Source organism: Numida meleagris, chromosome 2, assembly GCF_002078875.1.
Source record: "Numida meleagris isolate 19003 breed g44 Domestic line chromosome 2, NumMel1.0, whole genome shotgun sequence".
NCBI lineage: Eukaryota > Metazoa > Chordata > Aves > Galliformes > Numididae > Numida > Numida meleagris.
The window spans coordinates 105,984,605-105,996,643 of record NC_034410.1 but is presented as its reverse complement, the minus strand read 5'-3'; positions in this window follow the sequence as shown (position 1 = coordinate 105,996,643).

Sequence of the window (12,039 nt, the reverse complement as noted above, 5' to 3'; positions counted from 1 at the left end):
AACCTGCCTGATGTTAATCCAGTGCAGGGTCATGGCTGAGGAGGGAATATGGCCCTTCCACTTTCATTCTTCATAGCTGTAATTAATTATCTTAATCATTTTCATCAGTGAGTGCAGCTAAAGAAAGGAGGAACAAAAGGGATGTCAGTCTCTCTAATGCAAAACTGATTTAGATGCTCTTCCACTAGCATTAAGCTCTTACCCAAGACACGACCCATAGGAAAAGCTGATTCTTCTAGCAAAGACATGCACCAAAGCCATCTATCTGAGTAAAAAACTTACTTAAGCATTTCTGCTTGCAGATGTTTCTCTATTTCTTCATTTACTACTTCATTAACTGCAGGAAGAGATTCCTGATGTGTTATTTCTTTTTTCAGTAGCCAACATGCACAAAATATTTTCCATTAAAATAAATAACAGACCCTGTTATAATATACAGCTGCAGCTTTTCTTTAGGAAACACATGAAAAAAAATATCTCAAGAAAAGTAATAGCACTTCCTAAAAGTCACAGTTAGTCTGGTTAAACTGTCAGTGGAAACGGTCATAAGACGTGTTTTTTTCTCCTCATACAGTATTTCCAAGCTGGAATAAAGCTTTCCAGTCTCTTTTTTTTTTTCCTTCCCTGACCAACTGCCCTCCAAACCCATAGGAGTCTCCCACTAAATGTTGCATTTGGTCAAATCTCAACATCTCCGTATCTAGAAACATCTGGGAAATCTTCAGAAAAGAATAGCCTTCTCTACTGGTTTTGTTGATCTATTAATTTACTTTTTAACCCCATTGCTCCCTGTGTGCCTATACCTCTGGTCAGATACCCCCTTACTCCCCAGGAGGCACAATGCAGTCACCAGGAATAGAGTATGCCCTGCACAGTCTGGCAACTTGTACTGAATCAATCAACAGCTCCAGCTTAACCTACAGCCTTCTGCAACACGGCCTTACCTCGAGCACAGGAGCCAGGAGTTGGACTTGGTGATCCTGCTTTGCAAGGGGGTTGGACTTGATGATCTCTGGAGGTCCCTTCCAACCCCTACAATCCTGTGATTCTTTGATCCATTTGAGTCCCTTCCAACTCAGCATGTTCTATGGTTCTCTGATTCTATGGTTCCATGGTAGAATGCACCACTTGCGCTGTAAGTGTGTAGCCTTACACGCTGCTGTGTCCCACAGGGCACACAGCACTTTAAAATACCCATGGCCTCATTAAATACAGCACTGCTACTACCTCTTTCTTACAATAGCTGTGGTGCACAGACCAGAGCTTCAGGAGGGAAGGAAGCTCCAAAAGCTTTGCCTTTTATTATGTCAACATGTACAGTACTTTTATGGAAGTTCTCTCTGCTGAAACCTTGAGGAAGAAAAAGGTCTAGAAATTCATTAATGGTAAGCTGGGTTATTAGATTGTTCGCTTGGATTCACGCAGCCCATTTTACATGGCATGTGTGGAACAGAAGGGATATGATATATCAACTGTCATTCTTAATATTTTATAGTGAAGCATAAATCAGCAGGGGGTAATTCTGACATGTCTGACTCAAGGGCATACTGTTTTCATCACCTTTTATGTGATATTGCTCAAAGGTTGGTATGAATAGAGCAGTTCTGGGGCCATGCAGGATATAATCATTTGCTTCTGTTGCTGTCCCGGTGTGTAATTTCTAGCAGGGCCAAAGCAAGACTTTTTGGTGCAGTCCTCCCTTCACGCATTTTACCTAATATGTTTGCCTTGGGGAAGAGCAGCGTTAAGTGGTAATTACCTCAGCCCTGTCTCAGAGTTAAAAATTAGGTTCTGAGCTGTATCTACATATTTGCCCACTCCGCAAATATCCCTGGAGAGCAATTCTTCTTATCTAACCTTACTGTGGCCCTGATACACCATATTTCTGGTACGAATGGATGAGTTTTAAGAGCGCATTTAATTTAAGGGGTACTGCCATGAGGTCAGGCCCAAGTGTGGCCTTTTAAAATGGTTCTCTCTGGGGTGGGGGATGTCTTAAGGTGAAATATTCAGATAGTGGTAAGAAATGTATTCATTTCTAGTGAATCAGCAACATTTGAAGAAATAGATGCTCTGGGCAAGTTCTTTATGGGACATATGCAACAGCGCCTGCCAGTCAAGGTCCTTTACAGGAGAGCTCCTAAGCCTGCACTTCCTATTAGACCACACCTAAATGCTTTTCTGACTAGGATGCTTTCTTGAACGTGTGCCAAATACCTGATTTACACAGGGATGCCCACATCTGTTTTGGGCAATCTTTTCCAATTCATTTTTTGACCTTAATCTTTCAGGATTTGGAAATATTCTCATTCATTTTGCAGAAGATGTTTTCATCAGTGAGAGCCTGGCTAATTAAGCTGCTTCTCTGCTGAAACTGGGATGGTTAAATCTTTCACATGTTGAAAGGCCTTTGTGAGGCCTGCTGCTGCTTTCCCAGTGCTGCAGAATTTCTGGATTGGATTGTCATTGCCCCAGTCAGGAAAGAAGCAAGCCCCCCAAGATTAACTTGATCTTTGTCATCGCATCAGAGAGGTATTTGCAGCAATCCAAGCAGACTGTCAACAGACTGTGCTGCAAAGGTGGTACTAGTGTAAAAAGGAGATAGGTCCCCTTTTTTTAGTGAAAGCAGACAGTCGTGCCACCATGGATGGGGACAGCCCCCAGCTGCTGGGACCTGCCAGGTGACAATTAGGACAACACTTTGTGAGAGTGAGGAATGGTGACGTGAGGCTGAAAGTCTCCTTCCCTTGGATGCTTCACCTGTGTGGAGGTGGGATCATAGCAATGTGTGTGTGGGACTGAAGCAGATGGCTGAGCAGACAGTGTCTGTGGCACCTCGCAGAGCAGATAGTACGTAACAGAGTGTGAATCTTTCCCCCGTACCCCTAACGCACCACTGTGGTTGCTGAGGTGCCTGAGGAAAAGCAGCAAAAATCTGACAAAATGGTTGCTAATTGCCATGTGGTGCCATTGTGCAAGGTCTCCTCACCTTCCACAGGTGTCCCCCAAACCCTGTAGAAGTCAGGAAACCTCCTGCTTTGAAGAGCCAGACTTATCCTTATTACAGACTTATCCTATTACAACTGGAAGAAATTCTGCTCCCTGAGGGAATAATTACAAAGCTGAGCTGAAGCTCATGCTGAGCACATTTTGCCTTTACAGTGGTTTTCCTTTGCATCAGCCCCTCTGACTTGAAGGGCGATGTTTCTTTGAAAATATTGTGCACACCTAGCTGTTACAGAAGCTGGAGAGTGCCATACTGTTCTTCCCATTACCGTCAAGAACAGAAGCAGTGAAATAAGGGGTAAAGTGAGGAACCATCTAATCTCAAAAAAAACTTTTTTCCTTCTAGTCCAAGGTTGTTTAGGGTAATCAGAGCAGCAAGAAGCACTGCGGCACCCAGACGCAAAGTGACACCCTTAGTTAGTGGGTCAAAACAGTTCAGTTTATGACATCTGACATTGGTATTCCTAAATAAGGATTCACAAGTAACTAAAAATCTCCTGTTTTAGTATTACCATAGAAACAAGCCATGCGAGAAGTAAATGAACTGTGTTTACAGAGCTGGACCAGGTCTTAGTGAATCTGTAAAGAGTAAAACTAACAGTAGAGGAAGAGTCCAGGGGGCTGAATATCCTAGTCAGCAGAGCATTGAAAACCCCATCATTGTTCACCCTGCTACCACGTGTTTCTTTGTTCTCTAAGAAATTAATTCTGCATGCTGTACATGTATGCACGTTTGGCTTTGTCACATAGTGGTGACTAACAGTAGAACAAAAATTAACACATTTTCCTATTAGGCTGTAGATCTCCTGTGAGTGGTTCACAGGTGATTTTTTTTCTATATAGCAGGTGAGTTTTTATTAAATTTTACATTTGAAAATGCTTATTCAAACCAGTAACTGTTCATCCATTACAGTGGGTAATAAAGAAATTAATGATGAGTGACTAAACCATTTCCCAGAAGACTTAACAATCTCAGTAAGCAATGCCTACCTCCACAAGTGACTTTCTCTCCCACAAGTCAGTAAATTTTTAAGTTAAACATCATATGTGAGGAACAGCCATAAAAGAATATCAGAAAGAAGTAACAGACTCCCAGGCAAATACAATCATTGCTAAACTTAAAAAGCTCTCTGCTTCTCATTTAGATAAAATTATAATATTCATACCATCCCAGTAACACAAGAAAGAAGAGAAAGTCTAAATCATGACCGCCTGATTGAAGTTATGCCTTCAAAGTTTGATTGGAAACCCAGGCATGCTGCTTACAAAAGATGAAAATTGTATACTGGCAACTCATGTATTGGTACAAGTAAAGTGATTTCAGTAACAAAGTGATTATATTTAAGCAGATAGTAGAGATCCCTGGTTAAAAAAAATAAATGGACTGAGATAGACTATAAATGTAGTTCTGCTTATATGGGATATAGTATATGCTTTCAATATTAATTTAAAACTTATTTTAGTTATTAGATATATTTTAATGGGCATGATGATGATGGGTTGATGGTTGGACCAGGTGATCTTAGAGGTCTTTTCCAACCTTAATGATTCTATGACTCTATGATTATCCTTGGAACAGGTTTGACTTTGCTTACAGGAGTAGGCAGAGGGAAATGCTGGTGTACTTGACAGCTGCATTACTGAAACCTCCATCTCACTTCATCCATTGCAGATGAACTGGCATCCCCAGCTTTTAGTGACAGCAGAAAATGAACAGAGCTTTCTGAATAAACTGAGGAGAATCAGCACTCTCCACACCTGTGGAGTTTCAATAAGAACGGAGTTCCCAGAAGTGAAAACCTAATTCACCAAGTCTTCATTGTGCTTACTTCAAAAATAATTAGTTGTCCAACATCCTGAAATTGAAGGAGTCACCTAAAGAACTTGAGAATTTTGCTAGGGTTTGGCACACATAAATGTGTTGGCCCGTATTCTCAAACAGCCTCCAATCTCTGATGATGATAATAAAGAAAGACAGATTATTCTCATCTCTTACAACCATCATTCTGTTTTTAGTTATTTATTTGCAGGCAAAGAAATACAACTCTTCTTTGGTATTGCTTGTTGGGTTGGAGGTTCCAGTGTGACTATAGCTGTTGTGGAGACAGAATGTACATTGTAGCCTCAAACCAGGCAGGAACAGCAACAACAAAAAAATTTACCATAGCAAATGCTTCTTTAATTGTTGGGATGTGATGCTTCATGCTGGTAATAAAGGACATCTTCTGCGCTGAAGAGGAGAATTGTCTGGGAGCAAAGCCAGGAGTGGCAGCGGTCGGAGGAAGGAAGAGGAGAACCACACAGCTATGTTTGTTACAAATTGTCCAGAAAGGGGCTGATTGTAAGGATTTAGTTAAACAAATAGTACTCACAGCTCTCTGTGCCACAGATGCGCTGATACTAATGAGGCTCCATAGAAAGATACGTAATAACAATAGCTGTTGCTTTTTACTGCTCCGTGAGCTTTGTGAGAGGTAAACATTAAAAAAAAAAACAAACCACACAACAAAATAAAACCTCTCAAATCATCCTCCCCATCTGACCCTATTATGTTTTAAAAATCAGCTGTCCGCAAAAGGAAGCTTCCTTCAGCTTCATGAGGTGTGAGCGTTGTAAGGAAGATAAGGCTTGTCATGGCCTGAGCCACTGTGTCAGGGCTGAAGAGGGCTATCTGTCCTTTACATGCACACATTTGTGCTCCCTCTGCCCTGCAGCTCCCTGTGTTTAAAGCAGACAACGACCCAAGAGAGATCTATGTCACGTGTATGTCTGTCATTGTCAGGCTGCTCAGCGCACTTGAGGTTAGGAAGTGGGGCTGACACAATCCCGAAGAAAGGAACGCTGCATACAGTTTCAGGAGTTGGTTCAAAGCAGAGCAGCAAAGTCTGGGGTTTGGTAACTAAAGGATTCAGATTTCATCTCAGCTGGCCACAACAGCGGTGGTAATGATTGCAGGTATCGATAGCAAGGTCTTCATATATTCTTCACTAGCACCCACAGAGCAAGAACACTCCTGTGCAGTGGTATATCTCCAGGCTGATTTAAATGAGGCTTACAGTCAGTTCTACCAAAGCATTCAAAGACCTTTTCAGTAATTGGAGCTACTCCATGACGAATCTCAGCTTTTGGCATGGAAGAACTTCAACTGTACAGATATGCTGAAAAGTTACTGAAAACATTCTGGAAAAGAATCTGTATTTTTCCGTTTTCCTAGTTCTTACATTTGAATTGAAAGGTCAAGGTTGAACCAGGAACATTTCATTTAGAAACTTGGGAGTATTATCAAAGTTTGATGAGCTGAAGGAAAACACTGAGACCGAGCACCTAGCTGGAGGATCATCGTGGGTTGACCTAAAATCGACATGTCAGATTGGAGTTTCTAACATTTTTAACATTCCCATAGGACTTGTAATTTCTAAAATAGGTGTAGTAATTCTCTGAAAAGTGCATGTTTTTTAATTATGGAAGTGAAGTTGTAAATGCAATTAAAATGCATGTACAGCACCACATAAAGCAGATATTGTGTTTTATCCTCTATTGGTAATGGGTCAGCAGTGCTGCTTCCATTCTCAGTGTTGTTAACTTTTGCCACTTTTTGTTATGAGTTGCACACTATTATGTTATTTATCATTATGACATGATATATGGTGTATCTAGATTTGGTTTCTCTCCCACACTTCCCTCTGGAAGAGTTAAGCAGTAGAGGAAGAGCTACACAGAGAAGCAACCAGGAAGATGAAGGACATGGCAGCTTTGCTCAGTTTGTGACACACAGATGTTCTCTATAGCCAGGAGAAAAGGCAAGTGGGGGCATGTGACAGATACCTCTATTACATCCTTGGTGGCACTGAAAAGGTCATTTGGGAGAGATTGTTTGCTCACTCCCAGAGCTAAAGAAAATGGGATAAAACATGCAGTTTCTAGGTGGCAGATTGAGAAAAAATGCAAGAACAAATGTGCTCTTTGCCCAACAGGTATCAAAATTATGGATCTCATTGCCACAGAATGTTATGGATCCAAAAGGCTTGAAAGGGTTAAAATTGACTAAATACATTAATGGAAGAAAAATCCTCAGGGGATATTGAACACAAAAATGCCATTTCTGGCCCAGGCATTCCCTGAGCTGCAGTCATAGAAGGCTGATAACTGTTTTAGGAGAATGTCACTACATTGCTGCCTATTTTTATATTCTTTCCTAAATATGTAGTATTTGTTACTGCCAGGGACAGGATCCTGGGCTAGCTGGACCTTGAATCTGATCCAATATATCTGTTCTTGTGATCTTACATTAGCCTTCAGTAAGAGAAAAAAATGGGGGACATTTTAGTACTCAGGACTTTCAAACTTTGAAGCTGGTATTTTCAGTTCCCAGAGTCAAGTAAAAAGTTTAATTTTATGGTTTTCAAACTAAGATCATGATTTCTGAGTTGTTTGGGTATCCCAAATGGGACTATACTGCATATTAAACCAGCACTATGATATGCCAAAAGAGTCCAAAAGAGATGGTAGATAACAAAACGTATTCATAGCTGTTTTCAGACAGCCTTGAAGTACAATCGATTGCACCGTTCTGATTTGAAGATAAGTCTCCGACAGCATTATAAAACAGTGCTTCTTTCTTCACATGTGTTTTTCTTCAAAGGTACCAAGATTCAACAGTCTCCTTGATAGTTTTTACAAATTGTCCAGAACCTCCCTCTGCTAAATGTCCTACTTGTGTTTATGTATTATCAAGTGTAACTTCACATGAGTCAAATTAAAACATTCTAATTAAAAGATTAGGAGTGTCGTTTGCTTCGTAGTAGTTCTGAATCCAAGGGAGAATCACTGAACGACATTGTTACAGTAAACTGCAATGTGGTACTCTATGCAGTTTTATTTTTCCCTCCTCTTTCGTTTGAAGCTCTGATTAATAAGTCATATTCACAAGGATCAGAAGGGAGAAAGGAAAAAAGAGATTATTGCTGAAGATTATCAGACTGGATAGGAAGCAGAACTAACCATCTCTTTGATTATCTCCCCTGGCCACGAAGAGTTATGGTCTACAGTTCATGGTTCGTTCCTCATAACCAGTGAGGCAGAATGCAATGTAATGAAAATTGATCTATAGAACATATTCGATTAATGAAATATGAGAAAAGAAATTACTTCTGAAGAAAGTGAAAATTAAGAGGGTATACCAGCACCAGCAGACAGACAGACAGACAGGCATTGTTTTTCCCTCTGGAAAAGCAGATGGGGTAAATACAGGACAAGTTCACCAAGCAGAGTTCATTGCTTGACCTACATCTAAATCTAAATCCCACCCAGTTCAGCTATAGAAATAGAAAAACAAAAATACCCCCTCCCCCCCCCCATTTATTACTGTGTTCTTTCATTAATTATCAGAAGACGGCATTTTGGAAAAGTAAAGAATGGCTTCACTGCTAAAGAATACTCCGTTGCAGCAAAATATGTCTTCAAGTCTTTGCTTTTTCTTCAACTTTTATCTATTAAGCTAAGACAAATCACTGATGTACTCTTTCTTTCATGTTTTTTGTTTGTAAAATGTGGGTAGAATACACTAGAGTTCTGTGAGAATTGGTGTAATGCACACAACACTTTGACTTCCCTGGGCAACAGGTTTACAACAGCCTGAAAATATGCTGGGGAAATAAATGCATTCCCTCTTATCTGAAACGTGGATCTCTTACGTGGTCACTTGTATGTTCTCAGCAAAGCAGTAACAAATGATCTTTCCATCTGTGCAGGCTCGCTCTTAGGGTACAGAAGAAAAATAACTTCTGTTGTTGAGATGAGCAATGAGAGAACATGGAGCAAATCAGGATAAGCAAACACTTAAGGCTACATCTGCCCAGCATTCAAAAGCATGCACAGGCTGAAATGGGTTCATGCAAAACATTTATAGGCTAATTTTAAAAAGGAAATCTTAAACAATTGAGTCTATTTGTAGAGAAATCACAGAGAGAAAAGAGGCTAACCATTTGAAATACATTTTTTGTTGCCATTATCTCAATAATTCCCATGCACTACTGTGTGAGGAAATGCTGAAAACATTTGTTGTTCCCTTTGAGTCTGTTATGCCATCTCCAGGGATTTCCCCTTTCCACAGTGCCCCTCTCTCAGCACCTCAATGCACTTACAGATTTTTGCTACAGCTGACTCTTACAACTGCCTTTCTGTGCCAGACTCCTAGCAGAAGGCAGCAGCAAAAGCCCCAGAAGTCCCAGCACCAGGACCAGCTCTCATTGCTGCAGTCGGCCTGTGCGGGCCTGCAGGGCCTGAGCTGCGGCCCTGTCCCATGTGGAAGTTGGGGTGGAAAGGGAGGGCTGTAGAGGAGGAGAGGGACAGGGGGCACACAGCAGTGGGGAAGGTAATGCTATCTTCATCCCTTTCTGAGATCTGCAGGCATTTGCTCATTTTCCTCCTTTGTACAGAAGGTCAGAAGATTTCACATTCTCCTATCCTCAAAACGATCCCCAAACAGCAGAAAAGCAGTGCCCTTTCTTCGATAGAGCGTGTGAACCAGATTTCCAGAATGAAAATACTTCATACAGTAGTACAGCTCCTAAAGAGGGCTGCTCCAACTTTGTGCCAGCGGGTGAATTTGTGCCAGGGGGGTGAATTTGGTCCAAAGATCTCAGACTTGGGCTGAGCGTTTCCTTTGTTGTCATGCTCCTGTCCAACAAAAATCAGCCAGCAGCCAAGGGATTGAAAGGCAGCCTCAGCCCTTTCCGTTCATGCTCTCTGAAGGGGAGAAATGTCTGTCAGCCACAGAGATGAGTCCTGACAGTAGCAGAGGTTGGCCAAGCACATGGTCTCAGGCACTCTGTTGCTCTAAGACCAAGCTCCCTGTGACTTACAGTTTTTGGCAGTGAGATGTAATATGATATGTAATTTGGTGAGAAAGAGTAGAGAGCTAAAAATGCTGCCGTGGAGGAGATGCTTTCTAAGCGGCCTCCACTTCTGAAGGTGTAAAATTGTGCATGTTTTCCACCCCTAGACACTGTAGGAGCATCCAAAGGAATATTTTTTGAACAAGAGCACAGATTAGCATTAATCCAACACATGGCTGAACACAGCTGAAGAAACCTGGATGACTTATGCCATCTCCACATTGTTGAGATGACAGATGATTATTTCATGTTTCACATGCCACATGCCTTGAGCTAACCTCTGTGAAAGTCAGTGGGGGACCTTCCTTCACATGCAGTCAGCCATGAGCCAGGCCTGGAGAAACTCTGGGGTGAGACTACCTCTGAAACACATTGATACGTGGCAGGTTGTAATTGTTCCTTGCAGAAACAGTGATGGCTGAAAGTATGCCAGTGTATTAATATCCTATATTATTTACAGACTTGCTCGCTGGGCCAAGTTAAACACTCAGCAACTGAGTCACCTCAGTTTGAACTTTTCTCTCTTGCCTTGAAACTTCACTTCATGTTCTCACGGTATCTACCGCACTGCTGTGTTTATTCAGTTTGCTGTGTGCCTCAGATTAACCTACAGTTCTGTCTTTTTCACAGTTAACACAGCATCACTGACAAACGTGGGCTTCCACGCCCAGCATTACTCATGCTCAGAAGAATGACTAGAAGGGAGCACAGAGGCCAAAAGAAGCAGTGCCAGGCCTATTTTCTGATCTGTTTTTATTCAAAGCATTTCCATGGATTCTCTTTAACTTGCAAAACTATCGTTGTCTGAGAATTTTGCATGAAATAAAAATAAAAGCAGCAGAATCATCTTCAGTTTCTAAAGATGCTCAAGGTAGCACAAAGCCATGCCCAAAGTGCAGTAGTATGCTCAGCTTTACTACCACCAGTGGGATGCAGAGGGCAGCTGGGGACAGTCTGACTTTCTCAACAAAATCTTGCTGATAAGTACCTGGGATACTGAAATGCTTTTACCTTGCTCAATACATCTTTTCATCCTCTGAAGATGTTACTGTGTGTCAGGATCACTCTGTCAGAGTTACGACTGAGATCCTGGGCATGACTCCTGGATGGTGAGACCCCAGGAGCCCTGCAGCCAGCAGCAGGAACTGTAGCTGCAGCCAGGGGCAAAGCCTCACCGTGCTTAAGCTGAGAGCAAAACTCATCTGGCACAGGCAAGGCTTTGCCCAGAACATTTTATCAAGGCTTTTTTTTTTTTTTTTTGAGTGCACAAGAATGTTTCTTCTACCTTCAGTCTGGTATACAAGTGGGGCAGAAAAGTACATTTTTAGCTTCAAAGATTTTTCTCTTCTTACCTCTCTCCATCATCACTGTTTGTCTGTCACCAAGTAGAATAAATATCCCTTTGTACTGTATGGCATGGATATATTTTTCCTTACTATATATATTCTGAGATGGTACATGAAAAAAAAAAGAAGCGTTCCAAAAACATCACACCATTACAAAAAAAAAAAAAACAAAAAACAAACAAAAAAAAAACAAAAAAACCAGAAAAGGATAATTACACTAACAAGATCTTTCAAAAGAAGAGACAATCTGTCTGTCAACATCACATGCCAAAAATTCCATATTTTTACCAAAAAATTTATACCTCCTACGAGCTCAGAATGTTTCTGGACCCAGAAATGAGCAATGAAACCATCCTCCCTGCCACTGAAAACTCCCATCTCTGTGTCACAGACAACAGCTAGAGATGCATATTAAAGCCTGATACAATAACCCAAACAAAATATGAGATGGGTCAAAATGAGAAGCTGAGGTTCAGTGGAATAATACCCTCTCTTAATTTATGAATTAATAGTGCTTTATTATATCATTTGAACTGAAAGTGATCACTGCTCAAAGAAAACGATCTCAAATCCAGAAGGAAGGAGGAGCATTCAGGTCTCCCAAGTGCACCTCTCATAAAAGGAAAGCTGAGTAGGCTGGGAGAAGCTCTCTTAAGAAAGAAAAAATAACTCTTGCCAAACTTCCTTCTCAGTGCCTTTTGTCTCTGCAGAAAAAGACGTGAAAGTTAATGGCTACCCAGCAGCAAGGAAAGTTGTGCTCTGCTCCTGTCTGCCTGCTTGCCCATTTACAC